This window comes from Electrophorus electricus, chromosome 1, assembly GCF_041902795.1.
Source record: "Electrophorus electricus isolate QZ-2024a chromosome 1, ASM4190279v1, whole genome shotgun sequence".
NCBI lineage: Eukaryota > Metazoa > Chordata > Actinopteri > Gymnotiformes > Gymnotidae > Electrophorus > Electrophorus electricus.
Window position 1 is genome coordinate 28,143,885 of NC_137497.1, and position 23,088 is coordinate 28,166,972.

Sequence of the window (23,088 nt, forward strand, 5' to 3'; positions counted from 1 at the left end):
TACTGTTTTTAACCAAACTGAATAACTTATAATATCCTAAGAAAACACATATTTCAAGTGAAAAGATTTTATACAGGGGAGAAACAAGGTGTTTTAACATGTTTGTAATTTGACCATTTAAAGTAATTGCAACTCTGTTTCTACACCTCTAACCAGAAAGAAACAGGGCTTCTATGCATTGTAATCGGCTTATACACTGTTTCAGAGCAAGACATCTTGTTTTTAAGCAAACTGAACAACTTACAATATCCTAAGAAAACACATATTTCAAGTGAAAATATTTTATACAGGGGAGAAACAAGGTGTTTTAACATGTTTGTAATTTGACCATTTAAAGTAATTGCAACTCTGTTTCTACACCTCTAACCATAAAGAAACAGGGTTTCTATGCATTGTAATCGGCTTATACATGGTTTCAGAGCAAGAAATACTGTTTTTAACCAAACTGAATAACTTACAATATGCTAAGAAAACACATATTTCAAGTGAAAAGATTTTATACAGGGGAGAAACAAGGTGTTTTAACATGTTTGTAATTTGACCATTTAAAGTAATTGCAACTCTGTTTCTACACCTCTAACCAGAAAGAAACAGGACTTCTATGCATTGTAATCGGCTTATACACTGTTTCAGAGCAAGACATCTTGTTTTTAAGCAAACTGAATAACTTACAATATCCTAAGAAAACACATATTTCAAGTAAAAAGATTTTATACAGGGGAGAAACAAGGGGATTTAACATGTTTGTAATTTGACCATTTAAAGTAATTGCAACTCTGTTTCTACACCTCTAACCAGAAAGAAACAGGGCTTCTATGCATTGTAATCGGCTTATACACTGTTTCAGAGCAAGACATCTTGTTTTTAAGCAAACTGAATAACTTACAATATCCTAAGAAAACACATATTTCAAGTAAAAAGATTTTATACAGGGGAGAAACAAGGGGATTTAACATGTTTGTAATTTGACCATTTAAAGTAATTGCAACTCTGTTTCTACACCTCTAACCAGAAAGAAACAGGGCTTCTATGCATTGTAATCGGCTTATACACTGTTTCAGAGCAAGACATCTTGTTTTTAAGCAAACTGAATAACTTACAATATCCTAAGAAAACACATATTTCAAGTAAAAAGATTTTATACAGGGGAGAAACAAGGTGTTTTAACATGTTTGTAATTTGACCATTTAAAGTAATTGCAACTCTGTTTCTACACCTCTAACCAGAAAGAAACAGGGTTTCTATGCATTGTAATCGGCTTATACATGGTTTCAGAGCAAGAAATACTATTTTTAACCAAACTGAATAACTTACAATATCCTAAGAAAACACATATTTCAAGTGAAAAGATTTTATACAGGGGAGAAACAAGGTGTTTTAACATGTTTGTAATTTGACCATTTAAAGTAATTGCAACTCTGTTTCTACACCTCTAACCAGAAAGAAACAGGGCTTCTATGCATTGTAATCAGCTTATACACTGTTTCAGAGCAAGACATCTTGTTTTTAAGCAAACTGAATAACTTACAATATCCTAAGAAAACACATATTTCAAGTAAAAAGATTTTGTACAGGGGAGAAACAAGGGGATTTAACATGTTTGTAATTTGACCATTTAAAGTAATTGCAACTCTGTTTCTACACCTCTAACCAGAAAGAAACAGGGCTTCTATGCATTGTAATCGGCTTATACACTGTTTCAGAGCAAGACATCTTGTTTTTAAGCAAACTGAATAACTTACAATATCCTAAGAAAACACATATTTCAAGTAAAAAGATTTTATACAGGGGAGAAACAAGGGGATTTAACATGTTTGTAATTTGACCATTTAAAGTAATTGCAACTCTGTTTCTACACCTCTAACCAGAAAGAAACAGGGCTTCTATGCATTGTAATCGGCTTATACACTGTTTCAGAGCAAGACATCTTGTTTTTAAGCAAACTGAATAACTTACAATATCCTAAGAAAACACATATTTCAAGTAAAAAGATTTTATACAGGGGAGAAACAAGGTGTTTTAACATGTTTGTAATTTGACCATTTAAAGTAATTGCAACTCTGTTTCTACACCTCTAACCAGAAAGAAACAGGGCTTCTATGCATTGTAATCGGCTTATACACTGTTTCAGAGCAAGACATCTTGTTTTTAAGCAAACTGAACAACTTACAATATCCTAAGAAAACACATATTTCAAGTGAAAATATTTTATACAGGGGAGAAACAAGGTGTTTTAACATGTTTGTAATTTGACCATTTAAAGTAATTGCAACTCTGTTTCTACACCTCTAACCATAAAGAAACAGGGTTTCTATGCATTGTAATCGGCTTATACATGGTTTCAGAGCAAGAAATACTGTTTTTAACCAAACTGAATAACTTACAATATGCTAAGAAAACACATATTTCAAGTGAAAAGATTTTATACAGGGGAGAAACAAGGTGTTTTAACATGTTTGTAATTTGACCATTTAAAGTAATTGCAACTCTGTTTCTACACCTCTAACCAGAAAGAAACAGGGCTTCTATGCATTGTAATCGGCTTATACACTGTTTCAGAGCAAGACATCTTGTTTTTAAGCAAACTGAATAACTTACAATATCCTAAGAAAACACATATTTCAAGTAAAAAGATTTTATACAGGGGAGAAACAAGGGGATTTAACATGTTTGTAATTTGACCATTTAAAGTAATTGCAACTCTGTTTCTACACCTCTAACCAGAAAGAAACAGGGCTTCTATGCATTGTAATCGGCTTACACACTGTTTCAGAGCAAGACATCTTGTTTTTAAGCAAACTGAATAACTTACAATATCCTAAGAAAACACATATTTCAAGTAAAAAGATTTTATACAGGGGAGAAACAAGGGGATTTAACATGTTTGTAATTTGACCATTTAAAGTAATTGCAACTCTGTTTCTACACCTCTAACCAGAAAGAAACAGGGCTTCTATGCATTGTAATCGGCTTATACACTGTTTCAGAGCAAGACATCTTGTTTTTAAGCAAACTGAATAACTTACAATATCCTAAGAAAACACATATTTCAAGTAAAAAGATTTTATACAGGGGAGAAACAAGGTGTTTTAACATGTTTGTAATTTGACCATTTAAAGTAATTGCAACTCTGTTTCTACACCTCTAACCAGAAAGAAACAGGGCTTCTATGCATTGTAATCGGCTTATACACTGTTTCAGAGCAAGAAATACTGTTTTTAACCAAACTGAATAACTTACAATATCCTAAGAAAACACATATTTCATATAAACAGATTTTATCCAGGGGAGAAACAAGGTGTTTTAACATGTTTGTAATTTGACCATTTAAAGTAATTGCAACTCTGTTTCTACACCTCTAACCACAAGGAGGCAACGTTTCGAAGTATTGTAATCGGCTTATACACTGTTTCAGAGCAAGACATCTTGTTTTTAAGCAAACTGAACAACTTACAATATCCTAAGAAAACACATATAAACAGATTTTATCCAGGGGAGAAACAAGGGGTTTTAACATGTTTGTAATTTGACCATTTAAAGTAATTGCAACTCTGTTTCTACACCTCTAACCAGAAAGAAACAGGGCTTCTATGCATTGTAATCAGCTTATACACTGTTTCAGAGTAAGACATCTTGTTTTTAAGCAAACTGAAAAACTTACAATATCCTAAGAAAACACATATTTCAAGTAAAAAGATTTTATACAGGGGAGAAACAAGGTGTTTTAACATGTTTGTAATTTGACCATTTAAAGTAATTGCAACTCTGTTTCTACACCTCTAACCAGAAAGAAACAGGGTTTCTATGCATTGTAATCGGCTTATACATGGTTTCAGAGCAAGAAATACTGTTTTTAACCAAACTGAATAACTTACAATATCCTAAGAAAACACATATTTCAAGTGAAAAGATTTTATACAGGGGAGAAACAAGGTGTTTTAACATGTTTGTAATTTGACCATTTAAAGTAATTGCAACTCTGTTTCTACACCTCTAACCAGAAAGAAACAGGGCTTCTATGCATTGTAATCGAATTATACACTGTTTCAGAGCAAGACATCTTGTTTTTAAGCAAACTGAACAACTTACAATATCCTAAGAAAACACATATTTCAAGTGAAAATATTTTATACAGGGGAGAAACAAGGTGTTTTAACATGTTTGTAATTTGACCATTTAAAGTAATTGCAACTCTGTTTCTACACCTCTAACCATAAAGAAACAGGGTTTCTATGCATTGTAATCGGCTTATACATGGTTTCAGAGCAAGAAATACTGTTTTTAACCAAACTGAATAACTTACAATATGCTAAGAAAACACATATTTCAAGTGAAAAGATTTTATACAGGGGAGAAACAAGGTGTTTTGACATGTTTGTAATTTGACCATTTAAAGTAATTGCAACTCTGTTTCTACACCTCTAACCAGAAAGAAACAGGGTTTCTATGCATTGTAATCGGCTTATACATGGTTTCAGAGCAAGAAATACTGTTTTTAACCAAACTGAATAACTTATAATATCCTAAGAAAACACATATTTCAAGTGAAAAGATTTTATACAGGGGAGAAACAAGGTGTTTTAACATGTTTGTAATTTGACCATTTAAAGTAATTGCAACTCTGTTTCTACACCTCTAACCAGAAAGAAACAGGGCTTCTATGCATTGTAATCGGCTTATACACTGTTTCAGAGCAAGACATCTTGTTTTTAAGCAAACTGAATAACTTACAATATCCTAAGAAAACACATATTTCAAGTAAAAAGATTTTATACAGGGGAGAAACAAGGGGATTTAACATGTTTGTAATTTGACCATTTAAAGTAATTGCAACTCTGTTTCTACACCTCTAACCAGAAAGAAACAGGGCTTCTATGCATTGTAATCGGCTTATACACTGTTTCAGAGCAAGACATCTTGTTTTTAAGCAAACTGAATAACTTACAATATCCTAAGAAAACACATATTTCAAGTAAAAAGATTTTATACAGGGGAGAAACAAGGGGATTTAACATGTTTGTAATTTGACCATTTAAAGTAATTGCAACTCTGTTTCTACACCTCTAACCAGAAAGAAACAGGGCTTCTATGCATTGTAATCGGCTTATACACTGTTTCAGAGCAAGACATCTTGTTTTTAAGCAAACTGAATAACTTACAATATCCTAAGAAAACACATATTTCAAGTAAAAAGATTTTATACAGGGGAGAAACAAGGTGTTTTAACATGTTTGTAATTTGACCATTTAAAGTAATTGCAACTCTGTTTCTACACCTCTAACCAGAAAGAAACAGGGCTTCTATGCATTGTAATCGGCTTATACACTGTTTCAGAGCAAGACATCTTGTTTTTAAGCAAACTGAACAACTTACAATATCCTAAGAAAACACATATTTCAAGTGAAAATATTTTATACAGGGGAGAAACAAGGTGTTTTAACATGTTTGTAATTTGACCATTTAAAGTAATTGCAACTCTGTTTCTACACCTCTAACCATAAAGAAACAGGGTTTCTATGCATTGTAATCGGCTTATACATGGTTTCAGAGCAAGAAATACTGTTTTTAACCAAACTGAATAACTTACAATATGCTAAGAAAACACATATTTCAAGTGAAAAGATTTTATACAGGGGAGAAACAAGGTGTTTTAACATGTTTGTAATTTGACCATTTAAAGTAATTGCAACTCTGTTTCTACACCTCTAACCAGAAAGAAACAGGGCTTCTATGCATTGTAATCGGCTTATACACTGTTTCAGAGCAAGACATCTTGTTTTTAAGCAAACTGAATAACTTACAATATCCTAAGAAAACACATATTTCAAGTAAAAAGATTTTATACAGGGGAGAAACAAGGGGATTTAACATGTTTGTAATTTGACCATTTAAAGTAATTGCAACACCTCTAACCAGAAAGAAACAGGGCTTCTATGCACTGTAATCGGCTTACACACTGTTTCAGAGCAAGACATCTTGTTTTTAAGCAAACTGAATAACTTACAATATCCTAAGAAAACACATATTTCAAGTAAAAAGATTTTATACAGGGGAGAAACAAGGGGATTTAACATGTTTGTAATTTGACCATTTAAAGTAATTGCAACTCTGTTTCTACACCTCTAACCAGAAAGAAACAGGGCTTCTATGCATTGTAATCGGCTTATACACTGTTTCAGAGCAAGACATCTTGTTTTTAAGCAAACTGAATAACTTACAATATCCTAAGAAAACACATATTTCAAGTAAAAAGATTTTATACAGGGGAGAAACAAGGTGTTTTAACATGTTTGTAATTTGACCATTTAAAGTAATTGCAACTCTGTTTCTACACCTCTAACCAGAAAGAAACAGGGCTTCTATGCATTGTAATCGGCTTATACACTGTTTCAGAGCAAGACATCTTGTTTTTAAGCAAACTGAATAACTTACAATATCCTAAGAAAACACATATTTCAAGTAAAAAGATTTTATACAGGGGAGAAACAAGGTGTTTTAACATGTTTGTAATTTGACCATTTAAAGCAATTGCAACTCTGTTTCTACACCTCTAACCAGAAAGAAACAGGGCTTCTATGCATTGTAATCGGCTTATACACTGTTTCAGAGCAAGACATCTTGTTTTTAAGCAAACTGAATAACTTACAATATCCTAAGAAAACACATATTTCAAGTAAAAAGATTTTATACAGGGGAGAAACAAGGGGATTTAACATGTTTGTAATTTGACCATTTAAAGTAATTGCAACTCTGTTTCTTCACCTCTAACCAGAAAGAAACAGGGCTTCTATGCATTGTAATCGGCTTATACACTGTTTCAGAGCAAGACATCTTGTTTTTAAGCAAACTGAATAACTTACAATATCCTAAGAAAACACATATTTCAAGTAAAAAGATTTTATACAGGGGAGAAACAAGGTGTTTTAACATGTTTGTAATTTGACCATTTAAAGTAATTGCAACTCTGTTTCTACACCTCTAACCAGAAAGAAACAGGGCTTCTATGCATTGTAATCGGCTTATACACTGTTTCAGAGCAAGAAATACTGTTTTTACCCAAACTGAATAACTTACAATATGCTAAGAAAACACATATTTCAAGTGAAAAGATTTTATACAGGGGAGAAACAAGGTGTTTTATCATGTTTGTAATTTGACCATTTAAAGTAATTGCAACTCTGTTTCTACTCCTCTAACCAGAAAGAAACAGGGCTTCTATGCATTGTAATCAGCTTATACACTGTTTCAGAGGAAGACATCTTGTTTTTAAGCAAACTGAATAACTTACAATATCCTAAGAAAACACATATTTCAAGTAAAAAGATTTTATACAGGGGAGAAACAAGGGGATTTAACATGTTTGTAATTTGACCATTTAAAGTAATTGCAACTCTGTTTCTACACCTCTAACCAGAAAGAAACAGGGCTTCTATGCATTGTAATCGGCTTATACACTGTCTCAGAGCAAGACATCTTGTTTTTAAGCAAACTGAATAACTTACAATATCCTAAGAAAACATATTTCAAGTAAAAAGATTTTATACAGGGGAGAAACAAGGTGTTTTAAAAATGTTTGTAATTTGACCATTTAAAGTAATTGCAACTCTGTTTCTACACCTCTAACCATAAAGAAACAGGGTTTCTATGCATTGTAATCGGCTTATACATGGTTTCAGAGCAAGAAATACTGTTTTTACCCAAACTGAATAACTTACAATATGCTAAGAAAACACATATTTCAAGTGAAAAGATTTTATACAGGGGAGAAACAAGGTGTTTTATCATGTTTGTAATTTGACCATTTAAAGTAATTGCAACTCTGTTTCTACACCTCTAACCATAAAGAAACAGGGTTTCTATGCATTGTAATCGGCTTATACATGGTTTCAGAGCAAGAAATACTGTTTTTACCCAAACTGAATAACTTATAATATGCTAAGAAAACACATATTTCAAGTGAAAAGATTTTATACAGGGGAGAAACAAGGTGTTTTATCATGTTTGTAATTTGACCATTTAAAGTAATTGCAACTCTGTTTCTACACCTCTAACCAGAAAGAAACAGGGCTTCTATGCATTGTAATCGGCTTATACACTGTTTCAGAGCAAGACATCTTGTTTTTAAGCAAACTGAATAACTTACAATATCCTAAGAAAACACATATTTCAAGTAAAAAGATTTTATACAGGGGAGAAACAAGGTGTTTTATCATGTTTGTAATTTGACCATTTAAAGTAATTGCAACTCTGTTTCTACACCTCTAACCAGAAAGAAACAGGGTTTCTATGCATTGTAATCGGCTTATACATGGTTTCAGAGCAAGAAATACTGTTTTTACCCAAACTGAATAACTTACAATATGCTAAGAAAACACATATTTCAAGTGAAAAGATTTTATACAGGGGAGAAACAAGGTGTTTTATCATGTTTGTAATTTGACCATTTAAAGTAATTGCAACTCTGTTTCTACTCCTCTAACCAGAAAGAAACAGGGCTTCTATGCATTGTAATCAGCTTATACACTGTTTCAGAGCAAGACATCTTGTTTTTAAGCAAACTGAATAACTTACAATATCCTAAGAAAACACATATTTCAAGTAAAAAGATTTTATACAGGGGAGAAACAAGGGGATTTAACATGTTTGTAATTTGACCATTTAAAGTAATTGCAACTCTGTTTCTACACCTCTAACCAGAAAGAAACAGGGCTTCTATGCATTGTAATCGGCTTATACACTGTTTCAGAGCAAGACATCTTGTTTTTAAGCAAACTGAACAACTTACAATATCCTAAGAAAACACATATAAACAGATTTTATCCAGGGGAGAAACAAGGGGTTTTAACATGTTTGTAATTTGACCATTTAAAGTAATTGCAACTCTGTTTCTACACCTCTAACCAGAAAGAAACAGGGCTTCTATGCATTGTAATCAGCTTATACACTGTTTCAGAGCAAGACATCTTGTTTTTAAGCAAACTGAAAAACTTACAATATCCTAAGAAAACACATATTTCAAGTAAAAAGATTTTATACAGGGGAGAAACAAGGTGTTTTAACATGTTTGTAATTTGACCATTTAAAGTAATTGCAACTCTGTTTCTACACCTCTAACCACAAGGAGGCAACGTTTCCATGCATTGTAATCGGCTTATACATGGTTTCAGAGCAAGAAATACTGTTTTTAACCAAACTGAATAACTTACAATATCCTAAGAAAACACATATTTCATATAAACAGATTTTATCCAGGGGAGAAACAAGGGGTTTTAACATGTTTGTAATTTGACCATTTAAAGTAATTGCAACTCTGTTTCTACACCTCTAACCAGAAAGAAACAGGGTTTCTATGCATTGTAATCGGCTTATACATGGTTTCAGAGCAAGAAATACTGTTTTTAACCAAACTGAATAACTTACAATATCCTAAGAAAACACATATTTCCAGTGAAAAGATTTTATACAGGGGAGAAACAAGGTGTTTTAACATGTTTGTAATTTGACCATTTAAAGTAATTGCAACTCTGTTTCTACACCTCTAACCAGAAAGAAACAGGGCTTCTATGCATTGTAATCGGCTTATACACTGTTTCAGAGCAAGACATCTTGTTTTTAAGCAAACTGAATAACTTACAATATCCTAAGAAAACACATATTTCAAGTAAAAAGATTTCATACAGGGGAGAAACAAGGGGATTTAACATGTTTGTAATTTGACCATTTAAAGTAATTGCAACTCTGTTTCTACACCTCTAACCAGAAAGAAACAGGGCTTCTATGCATTGTAATCGGCTTATACACTGTTTCAGAGCAAGACATCTTGTTTTTAAGCAAACTGAATAACTTACAATATGCTAAGAAAACACATATTTCAAGTGAAAAGATTTTATACAGGGGAGAAACAAGGTGTTTTATCATGTTTGTAATTTGACCATTTAAAGTAATTGCAACTCTGTTTCTACACCTCTAACCTTAAAGAAACAGGGTTTCTATGCATTGTAATCGGCTTATACATGGTTTCAGAGCAAGAAATACTGTTTTTAACCAAACTGAATAACTTACAATATCCTAAGAAAACACATATTTCAAGTGAAAAGATTTTATACAGGGGAGAAACAAGGTGTTTTAACATGTTTGTAATTTGACCATTTAAAGTAATTGCAACTCTGTTTCTACACCTCTAACCAGAAAGAAACAGGGCTTCTATGCATTGTAATCGGCTTATACACTGTTTCAGAGCAAGACATCTTGTTTTTAAGCAAACTGAATAACTTACAATATCCTAAGAAAACACATATTTCAAGTAAAAAGATTTTATACAGGGGAGAAACAAGGGGATTTAACATGTTTGTAATTTGGCCATTTAAAGTAATTGCAACTCTGTTTCTACACCTCTAACCAGAAAGAAACAGGGCTTCTATGCATTGTAATCGGCTTATACACTGTTTCAGAGCAAGACATCTTGTTTTTAAGCAAACTGAACAACTTACAATATCATAAGAAAACACATATTTCAAGTGAAAATATTTTATACAGGGGAGAAACAAGGTGTTTTAACATGTTTGTAATTTGACCATTTAAAGTAATTGCAACTCTGTTTCTACACCTCTAACCAGAAAGAAACAGGGCTTCTATGCATTGTAATCAGCTTATACACTGTTTCAGAGCAAGACATCTTGTTTTTAAGCAAATTGAACAACTTACAATATCCTAAGAAAACACATATTTCAAGTGAAAATATTTTATACAGGGGAGAAACAAGGGGATTTAACATGTTTGTAATTTGACCATTTAAAGTAATTGCAACTCTGTTTCTACACCTCTAACCACAAGGAGGCAACGTTTCGATGCATTGTAATCGGCTTATACACTGTTTCAGAGCAAGACATCTTGTTTTTAAGCAAACTGAACAACTTACAATATCCTAAGAAAACACATATTTCAAGTGAAAATATTTTATACAGGGGAGAAACAAGGGGATTTAACATGTTTGTAATTTGACCATTTAAAGTAATTGCAACTCTGTTTCTACACCTCTAACCAGAAAGAAACAGGGCTTCTATGCATTGTAATCGGCTTATACACTGTTTCAGAGCAAGACATCTTGTTTTTAAGCAAACTGAACAACTTACAATATCCTAAGAAAACACATATTTCAAGTGAAAATATTTTATACAGGGGAGAAACAAGGGGATTTAACATGTTTGTAATTTGGCCATTTAAAGTAATTGCAACTCTGTTTCTACACCTCTAACCATAAAGAAACAGGGTTTCTATGCATTGTAATCGGCTTATACATGGTTTCAGAGCAAGAAATACTGTTTTTACCCAAACTGAATAACTTACAATATGCTAAGAAAACACATATTTCAAGTGAAAAGATTTTATACAGGGGAGAAACAAGGTGTTTTATCATGTTTGTAATTTGACCATTTAAAGTAATTGCAACTCTGTTTCTACTCCTCTAACCAGAAAGAAACAGGGCTTCTATGCATTGTAATCAGCTTATACACTGTTTCAGAGCAAGACATCTTGTTTTTAAGCAAACTGAAAAACTTACAATATCCTAAGAAAACACATATTTCATATAAACAGATTTTATCCAGGGGAGAAACAAGGGGTTTTAACATGTTTGTAATTTGACCATTTAAAGTAATTGCAACTCTGTTTCTACACCTCTAACCACAAGGAGGCAACGTTTCCATGCATTGTAATCGGCTTATACATGGTTTCAGAGCAAGAAATACTGTTTTTAACCAAACTGAATAACTTACAATATCCTAAGAAAACACATATTTCATATAAACAGATTTTATCCAGGGGAGAAACAAGGTGTTTTAACATGTTTGTAATTTGACCATTTAAAGTAATTGCAACTCTGTTTCTACACCTCTAACCACAAGGAGGCAACGTTTCGAAGTATTGTAATCGGCTTATACACTGTTTCAGAGCAAGACATCTTGTTTTTAAGCAAACTGAACAACTTACAATATCCTAAGAAAACACATATAAACAGATTTTATCCAGGGGAGAAACAAGGGGTTTTAACATGTTTGTAATTTGACCATTTAAAGTAATTGCAACTCTGTTTCTACACCTCTAACCAGAAAGAAACAGGGCTTCTATGCATTGTAATCAGCTTATACACTGTTTCAGAGCAAGAAATACTGTTTTTAACCAAACTGAATAACTTACAATATCCTAAGAAAACACATATTTCATATAAACAGATTTTATCCAGGGGAGAAACAAGGGGTTTTAACATGTTTGTAATTTGACCATTTAAAGTAATTGCAACTCTGTTTCTACACCTCTAACCAGAAAGAAACAGGGTTTCTATGCATTGTAATCGGCTTATACATGGTTTCAGAGCAAGAAATACTGTTTTTAACCAAACTGAATAACTTACAATATCCTAAGAAAACACATATTTCAAGTGAAAAGATTTTATACAGGGGAGAAACAAGGTGTTTTAACATGTTTGTAATTTGACCATTTAAAGTAATTGCAACTCTGTTTCTACACCTCTAACCAGAAAGAAACAGGGCTTCTATGCATTGTAATCGGCTTATACACTGTTTCAGAGCAAGACATCTTGTTTTTAAGCAAACTGAATAACTTACAATATCCTAAGAAAACACATATTTCAAGTAAAAAGATTTCATACAGGGGAGAAACAAGGGGATTTAACATGTTTGTAATTTGACCATTTAAAGTAATTGCAACTCTGTTTCTACACCTCTAACCAGAAAGAAACAGGGCTTCTATGCATTGTAATCGGCTTATACACTGTTTCAGAGCAAGACATCTTGTTTTTAAGCAAACTGAATAAATTACAATATCCTAAGAAAACACATATTTCAAGTAAAAAGATTTTATACAGGGGAGAAACAAGGTGTTTTAACATGTTTGTAATTTGACCATTTAAAGTAATTGCAACTCTGTTTCTACACCTCTAACCAGAAAGAAACAGGGCTTCTATGCATTGTAATCGGCTTATACACTGTTTCAGAGCAAGACATCTTGTTTTTAAGCAAACTGAATAACTTACAATATGCTAAGAAAACACATATTTCAAGTGAAAAGATTTTATACAGGGGAGAAACAAGGTGTTTTATCATGTTTGTAATTTGACCATTTAAAGTAATTGCAACTCTGTTTCTACACCTCTAACCATAAAGAAACAGGGTTTCTATGCATTGTAATGGGCTTATACATGGTTTCAGAGCAAGAAATACTGTTTTTAACCAAACTGAATAACTTACAATATCCTAAGAAAACACATATTTCAAGTGAAAAGATTTTATACAGGGGAGAAACAAGGTGTTTTAACATGTTTGTAATTTGACCATTTAAAGTAATTGCAACTCTGTTTCTACACCTCTAACCAGAAAGAAACAGGGCTTCTATGCATTGTAATCGGCTTATACACTGTTTCAGAGCAAGACATCTTGTTTTTAAGCAAACTGAATAACTTACAATATCCTAAGAAAACACATATTTCAAGTAAAAAGATTTTATACAGGGGAGAAACAAGGGGATTTAACATGTTTGTAATTTGGCCATTTAAAGTAATTGCAACTCTGTTTCTACACCTCTAACCAGAAAGAAACAGGGCTTCTATGCATTGTAATCGGCTTATACACTGTTTCAGAGCAAGACATCTTGTTTTTAAGCAAACTGAACAACTTACAATATCCTAAGAAAACACATATTTCAAGTGAAAATATTTTATACAGGGGAGAAACAAGGTGTTTTAACATGTTTGTAATTTGACCATTTAAAGTAATTGCAACTCTGTTTCTACACCTCTAACCAGAAAGAAACAGGGCTTCTATGCATTGTAATCAGCTTATACACTGTTTCAGAGCAAGACATCTTGTTTTTAAGCAAATTGAACAACTTACAATATCCTAAGAAAACACATATTTCAAGTGAAAATATTTTATACAGGGGAGAAACAAGGGGATTTAACATGTTTGTAATTTGACCATTTAAAGTAATTGCAACTCTGTTTCTACACCTCTAACCACAAGGAGGCAACGTTTCGATGCATTGTAATCGGCTTATACACTGTTTCAGAGCAAGACATCTTGTTTTTAAGCAAACTGAACAACTTACAATATCCTAAGAAAACACATATTTCAAGTGAAAATATTTTATACAGGGGAGAAACAAGGGGATTTAACATGTTTGTAATTTGACCATTTAAAGTAATTGCAACTCTGTTTCTACACCTCTAACCAGAAAGAAACAGGGCTTCTATGCATTGTCATCGGCTTATACACTGTTTCAGAGCAAGACATCTTGTTTTTAAGCAAACTGAACAACTTACAATATCCTAAGAAAACACATATTTCAAGTGAAAATATTTTATACAGGGGAGAAACAAGGGGATTTAACATGTTTGTAATTTGATCATTTAAAGTAATTGCAACTCTGTTTCTACACCTCTAACCAGAAAGAAACAGGGCTTCTATGCATTGTAATCGGCTTATACACTGTTTCAGAGAACGACATCTTGTTTTTAAGCAAACTGAATAACTTACAATATCCTAAGAAAACACATATTTCAAGTAAAAAGATTTTATACAGGGGAGAAACAAGGTGTTTTAACATGTTTGTAATTTGACCATTTAAAGTAATTGCAACTCTGTTTCTACACCTCTAACCATAAAGAAACAGGGCTTCTATGCATTGTAATCAGCTTATACACTGTTTCAGAGCAAGACATCTTGTTTTTAAGCAAACTGAACAACTTACAATATCCTAAGAAAACACATATTTCATATAAACAGATTTTATCCAGGGGAGAAACAAGGGGTTTTAACATGTTTGTAATTTGACCATTTAAAGTAATTGCAACTCTGTTTCTACACCTCTAACCACAAGGAGGCAACGTTTCCATGCATTGTAATCGGCTTATACATGGTTTCAGAGCAAGAAATACTGTTTTTAACCAAACTGAATAACTTACAATATCCTAAGAAAACACATATTTCATATAAACAGATTTTATCCAGGGGAGAAACAAGGGGTTTTAACATGTTTGTAATTTGACCATTTAAAGTAATTGCAACTCTGTTTCTACACCTCTAACCAGAAAGAAAAGGGCTTCTATGCATTGTAATCAGCTTATACACTGTTTCAGAGCAAGACATCTTGTTTTTAAGCAAACTGAAAAACTTACAATATCCTAAGAAAACACATATTTCAAGTAAAAAGATTTTATACAGGGGAGAAACAAGGTGTTTTAACATGTTTGTAATTTGACCATTTAAAGTAATTGCAACTCTGTTTCTACACCTCTAACCACAAGGAGGCAACGTTTCGATGCATTGTAATCGGCTTATACACTGTTTCAGAGCAAGACATCTTGTTTTTAAGCCAACTGAACAACTTACAATATCCTAAGAAAACACATATTTCAAGTGAAAAGATTTTATACAGGGGAGAAACAAGGTGTTTTAACATGTTTGTAATTTGACCATTTAAAGTAATTGCAACTCTGTTTCTACACCTCTAACCACAAGGAGGCAACGTTTCCATGCATTGTAATCGGCTTATACATGGTTTCAGAGCAAGAAATACTGTTTTTAACCAAACTGAATAACTTACAATATCCTAAGAAAACACATATTTCATATAAACAGATTTTATCCAGGGGAGAAACAAGGGGATTTAACATGTTTGTAATTTGACCATTTAAAGTAATTGCAACTCTGTTTCTACACCTCTAACCAGAAAGAAACAGGGCTTCTATGCATTGTAATCGGCTTATACACTGTTTCAGAGCAAGACATCTTGTTTTTAAGCAAACTGAATAACTTACAATATCCTAAGAAAACACATATTTCAAGTAAAAAGATTTTATACAGGGGAGAAACAAGGTGTTTTAACATGTTTGTAATTTGACCATTTAAAGTAATTGCAACTCTGTTTCTAGACCTCTAACCAGAAAGAAACAGGGCTTCTATGCATTGTAATCAGCTTATACACTGTTTCAGAGCAAGACATCTTGTTTTTAAGCAAACTGAACAACTTACAATATCCTAAAAAAACACATATTTCAAGTGAAAATATTTTATACAGGGGAGAAACAAGGGGATTTAACATGTTTGTAATTTGACCATTTAAAGTAATTGCAACTCTGTTTCTACACCTCTAACCACAAGGAGGCAACGTTTCGATGCATTGTAATCGGCTTATACACTGTTTCAGAGCAAGACATCTTGTTTTTAAGCAAACTGAACAACTTACAATATCCTAAGAAAACACATATTTCATATAAACAGATTTTATCCAGGGGAGAAACAAGGGGATTTAACATGTTTGTAATTTGACCATTTAAAGTAATTGCAACTCTGTTTCTACACCTCTAACCAGAAAGAAACAGGGCTTCTATGCATTGTAATCAGCTTATACACTGTTTCAGAGCAAGACATCTTGTTTTTAAGCAAACTGAACAACTTACAATATCCTAAGAAAACACATATTTCAAGTGAAAATATTTTATACAGGGGAGAAACAAGGTGTTTTAACATGTTTGTAATTTGACCATTTAAAGTAATTGCAACTCTGTTTCTACACCTCTAACCAGAAAGAAACAGGGCTTCTATGCATTGTAATCGGCTTATACACTGTTTCAGAGCAAGACATCTTGTTTTTAAGCAAACTGAATAACTTACAATATCCTAAGAAAACACATATTTCAAGTAAAAAGATTTTATACAGGGGAGAAACAAGGTGTTTTAACATGTTTGTAATTTGACCATTTAAAGTAATTGCAACTCTGTTTCTACACCTCTAACCATAAAGAAACAGGGTTTCTATGCATTGTAATCGGCTTATACATGGTTTCAGAGCAAGAAATACTGTTTTTAACCAAACTGAATAACTTACAATATGCTAAGAAAACACATATTTCAAGTGAAAAGATTTTATACAGGGGAGAAACAAGGTGTTTTATCATGTTTGTAATTTGACCATTTAAAGTAATTGCAACTCTGTTTCTACTCCTCTAACCAGAAAGAAACAGGGCTTCTATGCATTGTAATCAGCTTATACACTGTTTCAGAGCAAGACATCTTGTTTTTAAGCAAACTGAAAAACTTACAATATCCTAAGAAAACACATATTTCATATAAACAGATTTTATCCAGGGGAGAAACAAGGGGTTTTAACATGTTTGTAATTTGACCATTTAAAGTAATTGCAACTCTGTTTCTACACCTCTAACCACAAGGAGGCAACGTTTCCATGCATTGTAATCGGCTTATACATGGTTTCAGAGCAAGAAATACTGTTTTTAACCAAACTGAATGACTTACAATATCCTAAGAAAACACATATTTCATATAAACAGATTTTATCCAGGGGAGAAACAAGGTGTTTTAACATGTTTGTAATTTGACCATTTAAAGTAATTGCAACTCTGTTTCTACACCTCTAACCACAAGGAGGCAACGTTTCGAAGTATTGTAATCGGCTTATACACTGTTTCAGAGCAAGACATCTTGTTTTTAAGCAAACTGAACAACTTACAATATCCTAAGAAAACACATATAAACAGATTTTATCCAGGGGAGAAACAAGGGGTTTTAACATGTTTGTAATTTGACCATTTAAAGTAATTGCAACTCTGTTTCTACACCTCTAACCAGAAAGAAACAGGGCTTCTATGCATTGTAATCAGCTTATACACTGTTTCAGAGCAAGACATCTTGTTTTTAAGCAAACTGAAAAACTTACAATATCCTAAGAAAACACATATTTCAAGTAAAAAGATTTTATACAGGGGAGAAACAAGGTGTTTTAACATGTTTGTAATTTGACCATTTAAAGTAATTGCAACTCTGTTTCTACACCTCTAACCACAAGGAGGCAACGTTTCCATGCATTGTAATCGGCTTATACATGGTTTCAGAGCAAGAAATACTGTTTTTAACCAAACTGAATAACGTACAATATCCTAAGAAAACACATATTTCATATAAACAGATTTTATCCAGGGGAGAAACAAGGGGTTTTAACATGTTTGTAATTTGACCATTTAAAGTAATTGCAACTCTGTTTCTACACCTCTAACCAGAAAGAAACAGGGTTTCTATGCATTGTAATCGGCTTATACATGGTTTCAGAGCAAGAAATACTGTTTTTAACCAAACTGAATAACTTACAATATCCTAAGAAAACACATATTTCAAGTGAAAAGATTTTATACAGGGGAGAAACAAGGTGTTTTAACATGTTTGTAATTTGACCATTTAAAGTAATTGCAACTCTGTTTCTACACCTCTAACCAGAAAGAAACAGGGCTTCTATGCATTGTAATCGGCTTATACACTGTTTCAGAGCAAGACATCTTGTTTTTAAGCAAACTGAATAACTTACAATATCCTAAGAAAACACATATTTCAAGTAAAAAGATTTCATACAGGGGAGAAACAAGGGGATTTAACATGTTTGTAATTTGACCATTTAAAGTAATTGCAACTCTGTTTCTACACCTCTAACCAGAAAGAAACAGGGCTTCTATGCATTGTAATCGGCTTATACACTGTTTCAGAGCAAGACATCTTGTTTTTAAGCAAACTGAATAAATTACAATATCCTAAGAAAACACATATTTCAAGTAAAAAGATTTTATACAGGGGAGAAACAAGGTGTTTTAACATGTTTGTAATTTGACCATTTAAAGTAATTGCAACTCTGTTTCTACACCTCTAACCAGAAAGAAACAGGGCTTCTATGCATTGTAATCGGCTTATACACTGTTTCAGAGCAAGACATCTTGTTTTTAAGCAAACTGAACAACTTACAATATCCTAAGAAAACACATATTTCATATAAACAGATTTTATCCAGGGGAGAAACAAGGGGTTTTAACATGTTTGTAATTTGACCATTTAAAGTAATTGCAACTCTGTTTCTACACCTCTAACCAGAAAGAAACAGGGTTTCTATGCATTGTAATCGGCTTATACATGGTTTCAGAGCAAGAAATACTGTTTTTAACCAAACTGAATAACTTACAATATCCTAAGAAAACACATATTTCAAGTGAAAAGATTTTATACAGGGGAGAAACAAGGTGTTTTAACATGTTTGTAATTTGACCATTTAAAGTAATTGCAACTCTGTTTCTACACCTCTAACCAGAAAGAAACAGGGCTTCTATGCATTGTAATCGGCTTATACACTGTTTCAGAGCAAGACATCTTGTTTTTAAGCAAACTGAATAACTTACAATATCCTAAGAAAACACATATTTCAAGTAAAAAGATTTCATACAGGGGAGAAACAAGGGGATTTAACATGTTTGTAATTTGACCATTTAAAGTAATTGCAACTCTGTTTCTACACCTCTAACCAGAAAGAAACAGGGCTTCTATGCATTGTAATCGGCTTATACACTGTTTCAGAGCAAGACATCTTGTTTTTAAGCAAACTGAATAAATTACAATATCCTAAGAAAACACATATTTCAAGTAAAAAGATTTTATACAGGGGAGAAACAAGGTGTTTTAACATGTTTGTAATTTGACCATTTAAAGTAATTGCAACTCTGTTTCTACACCTCTAACCAGAAAGAAACAGGGCTTCTATGCATTGTAATCGGCTTATACACTGTTTCAGAGCAAGACATCTTGTTTTTAAGCAAACTGAATAACTTACAATATGCTAAGAAAACACATATTTCAAGTGAAAAGATTTTATACAGGGGAGAAACAAGGTGTTTTATCATGTTTGTAATTTGACCATTTAAAGTAATTGCAACTCTGTTTCTACACCTCTAACCATAAAGAAACAGGGTTTCTATGCATTGTAATCGGCTTATACATGGTTTCAGAGCAAGAAATACTGTTTTTAACCAAACTGAATAACTTACAATATCCTAAGAAAACACATATTTCAAGTGAAAAGATTTTATACAGGGGAGAAACAAGGTGTTTTAACATGTTTGTAATTTGACCATTTAAAGTAATTGCAACTCTGTTTCTACACCTCTAACCAGAAAGAAACAGGGCTTCTATGCATTGTAATCGGCTTATACACTGTTTCAGAGCAAGACATCTTGTTTTTAAGCAAACTGAATAACTTACAATATCCTAAGAAAACACATATTTCAAGTAAAAAGATTTTATACAGGGGAGAAACAAGGGGATTTAACATGTTTGTAATTTGGCCATTTAAAGTAATTGCAACTCTGTTTCTACACCTCTAACCAGAAAGAAACAGGGCTTCTATGCATTGTAATCGGCTTATACACTGTTTCAGAGCAAGACATCTTGTTTTTAAGCAAACTGAACAACTTACAATATCCTAAGAAAACACATATTTCAAGTGAAAATATTTTATACAGGGGAGAAACAAGGTGTTTTAACATGTTTGTAATTTGACCATTTAAAGTAATTGCAACTCTGTTTCTACACCTCTAACCAGAAAGAAACAGGGCTTCTATGCATTGTAATCAGCTTATACACTGTTTCAGAGCAAGACATCTTGTTTTTAAGCAAATTGAACAACTTACAATATCCTAAGAAAACACATATTTCAAGTGAAAATATTTTATACAGGGGAGAAACAAGGGGATTTAACATGTTTGTAATTTGACCATTTAAAGTAATTGCAACTCTGTTTCTACACCTCTAACCACAAGGAGGCAACGTTTCGATGCATTGTAATCGGCTTATACACTGTTTCAGAGCAAGACATCTTGTTTTTAAGCAAACTGAACAACTTACAATATCCTAAGAAAACACATATTTCAAGTGAAAATATTTTATACAGGGGAGAAACAAGGGGATTTAACATGTTTGTAATTTGACCATTTAAAGTAATTGCAACTCTGTTTCTACACCTCTAACCAGAAAGAAACAGGGCTTCTATGCATTGTCATCGGCTTATACACTGTTTCAGAGCAAGACATCTTGTTTTTAAGCAAACTGAACAACTTACAATATCCTAAGAAAACACATATTTCAAGTGAAAATATTTTATACAGGGGAGAAACAAGGGGATTTAACATGTTTGTAATTTGATCATTTAAAGTAATTGCAACTCTGTTTCTACACCTCTAACCAGAAAGAAACAGGGCTTCTATGCATTGTAATCGGCTTATACACTGTTTCAGAGAACGACATCTTGTTTTTAAGCAAACTGAATAACTTACAATATCCTAAGAAAACACATATTTCAAGTAAAAAGATTTTATACAGGGGAGAAACAAGGTGTTTTAACATGTTTGTAATTTGACCATTTAAAGTAATTGCAACTCTGTTTCTACACCTCTAACCATAAAGAAACAGGGCTTCTATGCATTGTAATCAGCTTATACACTGTTTCAGAGCAAGACATCTTGTTTTTAAGCAAACTGAACAACTTACAATATCCTAAGAAAACACATATTTCATATAAACAGATTTTATCCAGGGGAGAAACAAGGGGTTTTAACATGTTTGTAATTTGACCATTTAAAGTAATTGCAACTCTGTTTCTACACCTCTAACCACAAGGAGGCAACGTTTCCATGCATTGTAATCGGCTTATACATGGTTTCAGAGCAAGAAATACTGTTTTTAACCAAACTGAATAACTTACAATATCCTAAGAAAACACATATTTCATATAAACAGATTTTATCCAGGGGAGAAACAAGGGGTTTTAACATGTTTGTAATTTGACCATTTAAAGTAATTGCAACTCTGTTTCTACACCTCTAACCAGAAAGAAAAGGGCTTCTATGCATTGTAATCAGCTTATACACTGTTTCAGAGCAAGACATCTTGTTTTTAAGCAAACTGAAAAACTTACAATATCCTAAGAAAACACATATTTCAAGTAAAAAGATTTTATACAGGGGAGAAACAAGGTGTTTTAACATGTTTGTAATTTGACCATTTAAAGTAATTGCAACTCTGTTTCTACACCTCTAACCACAAGGAGGCAACGTTTCGATGCATTGTAATCGGCTTATACACTGTTTCAGAGCAAGACATCTTGTTTTTAAGCCAACTGAACAACTTACAATATCCTAAGAAAACACATATTTCAAGTGAAAAGATTTTATACAGGGGAGAAACAAGGTGTTTTAACATGTTTGTAATTTGACCATTTAAAGTAATTGCAACTCTGTTTCTACACCTCTAACCACAAGGAGGCAACGTTTCCATGCATTGTAATCGGCTTATACATGGTTTCAGAGCAAGAAATACTGTTTTTAACCAAACTGAATAACTTACAATATCCTAAGAAAACACATATTTCATATAAACAGATTTTATCCAGGGGAGAAACAAGGGGATTTAACATGTTTGTAATTTGACCATTTAAAGTAATTGCAACTCTGTTTCTACACCTCTAACCAGAAAGAAACAGGGCTTCTATGCATTGTAATCGGCTTATACACTGTTTCAGAGCAAGACATCTTGTTTTTAAGCAAACTGAATAACTTACAATATCCTAAGAAAACACATATTTCAAGTAAAAAGATTTTATACAGGGGAGAAACAAGGTGTTTTAACATGTTTGTAATTTGACCATTTAAAGTAATTGCAACTCTGTTTCTAGACCTCTAACCAGAAAGAAACAGGGCTTCTATGCATTGTAATCAGCTTATACACTGTTTCAGAGCAAGACATCTTGTTTTTAAGCAAACTGAACAACTTACAATATCCTAAAAAAACACATATTTCAAGTGAAAATATTTTATACAGGGGAGAAACAAGGGGATTTAACATGTTTGTAATTTGACCATTTAAAGTAATTGCAACTCTGTTTCTACACCTCTAACCACAAGGAGGCAACGTTTCGATGCATTGTAATCGGCTTATACACTGTTTCAGAGCAAGACATCTTGTTTTTAAGCAAACTGAACAACTTACAATATCCTAAGAAAACACATATTTCATATAAACAGATTTTATCCAGGGGAGAAACAAGGGGATTTAACATGTTTGTAATTTGACCATTTAAAGTAATTGCAACTCTGTTTCTACACCTCTAACCAGAAAGAAACAGGGCTTCTATGCATTGTAATCGGCTTATACATGGTTTCAGAGCAAGAAATACTGTTTTTAACCAAAC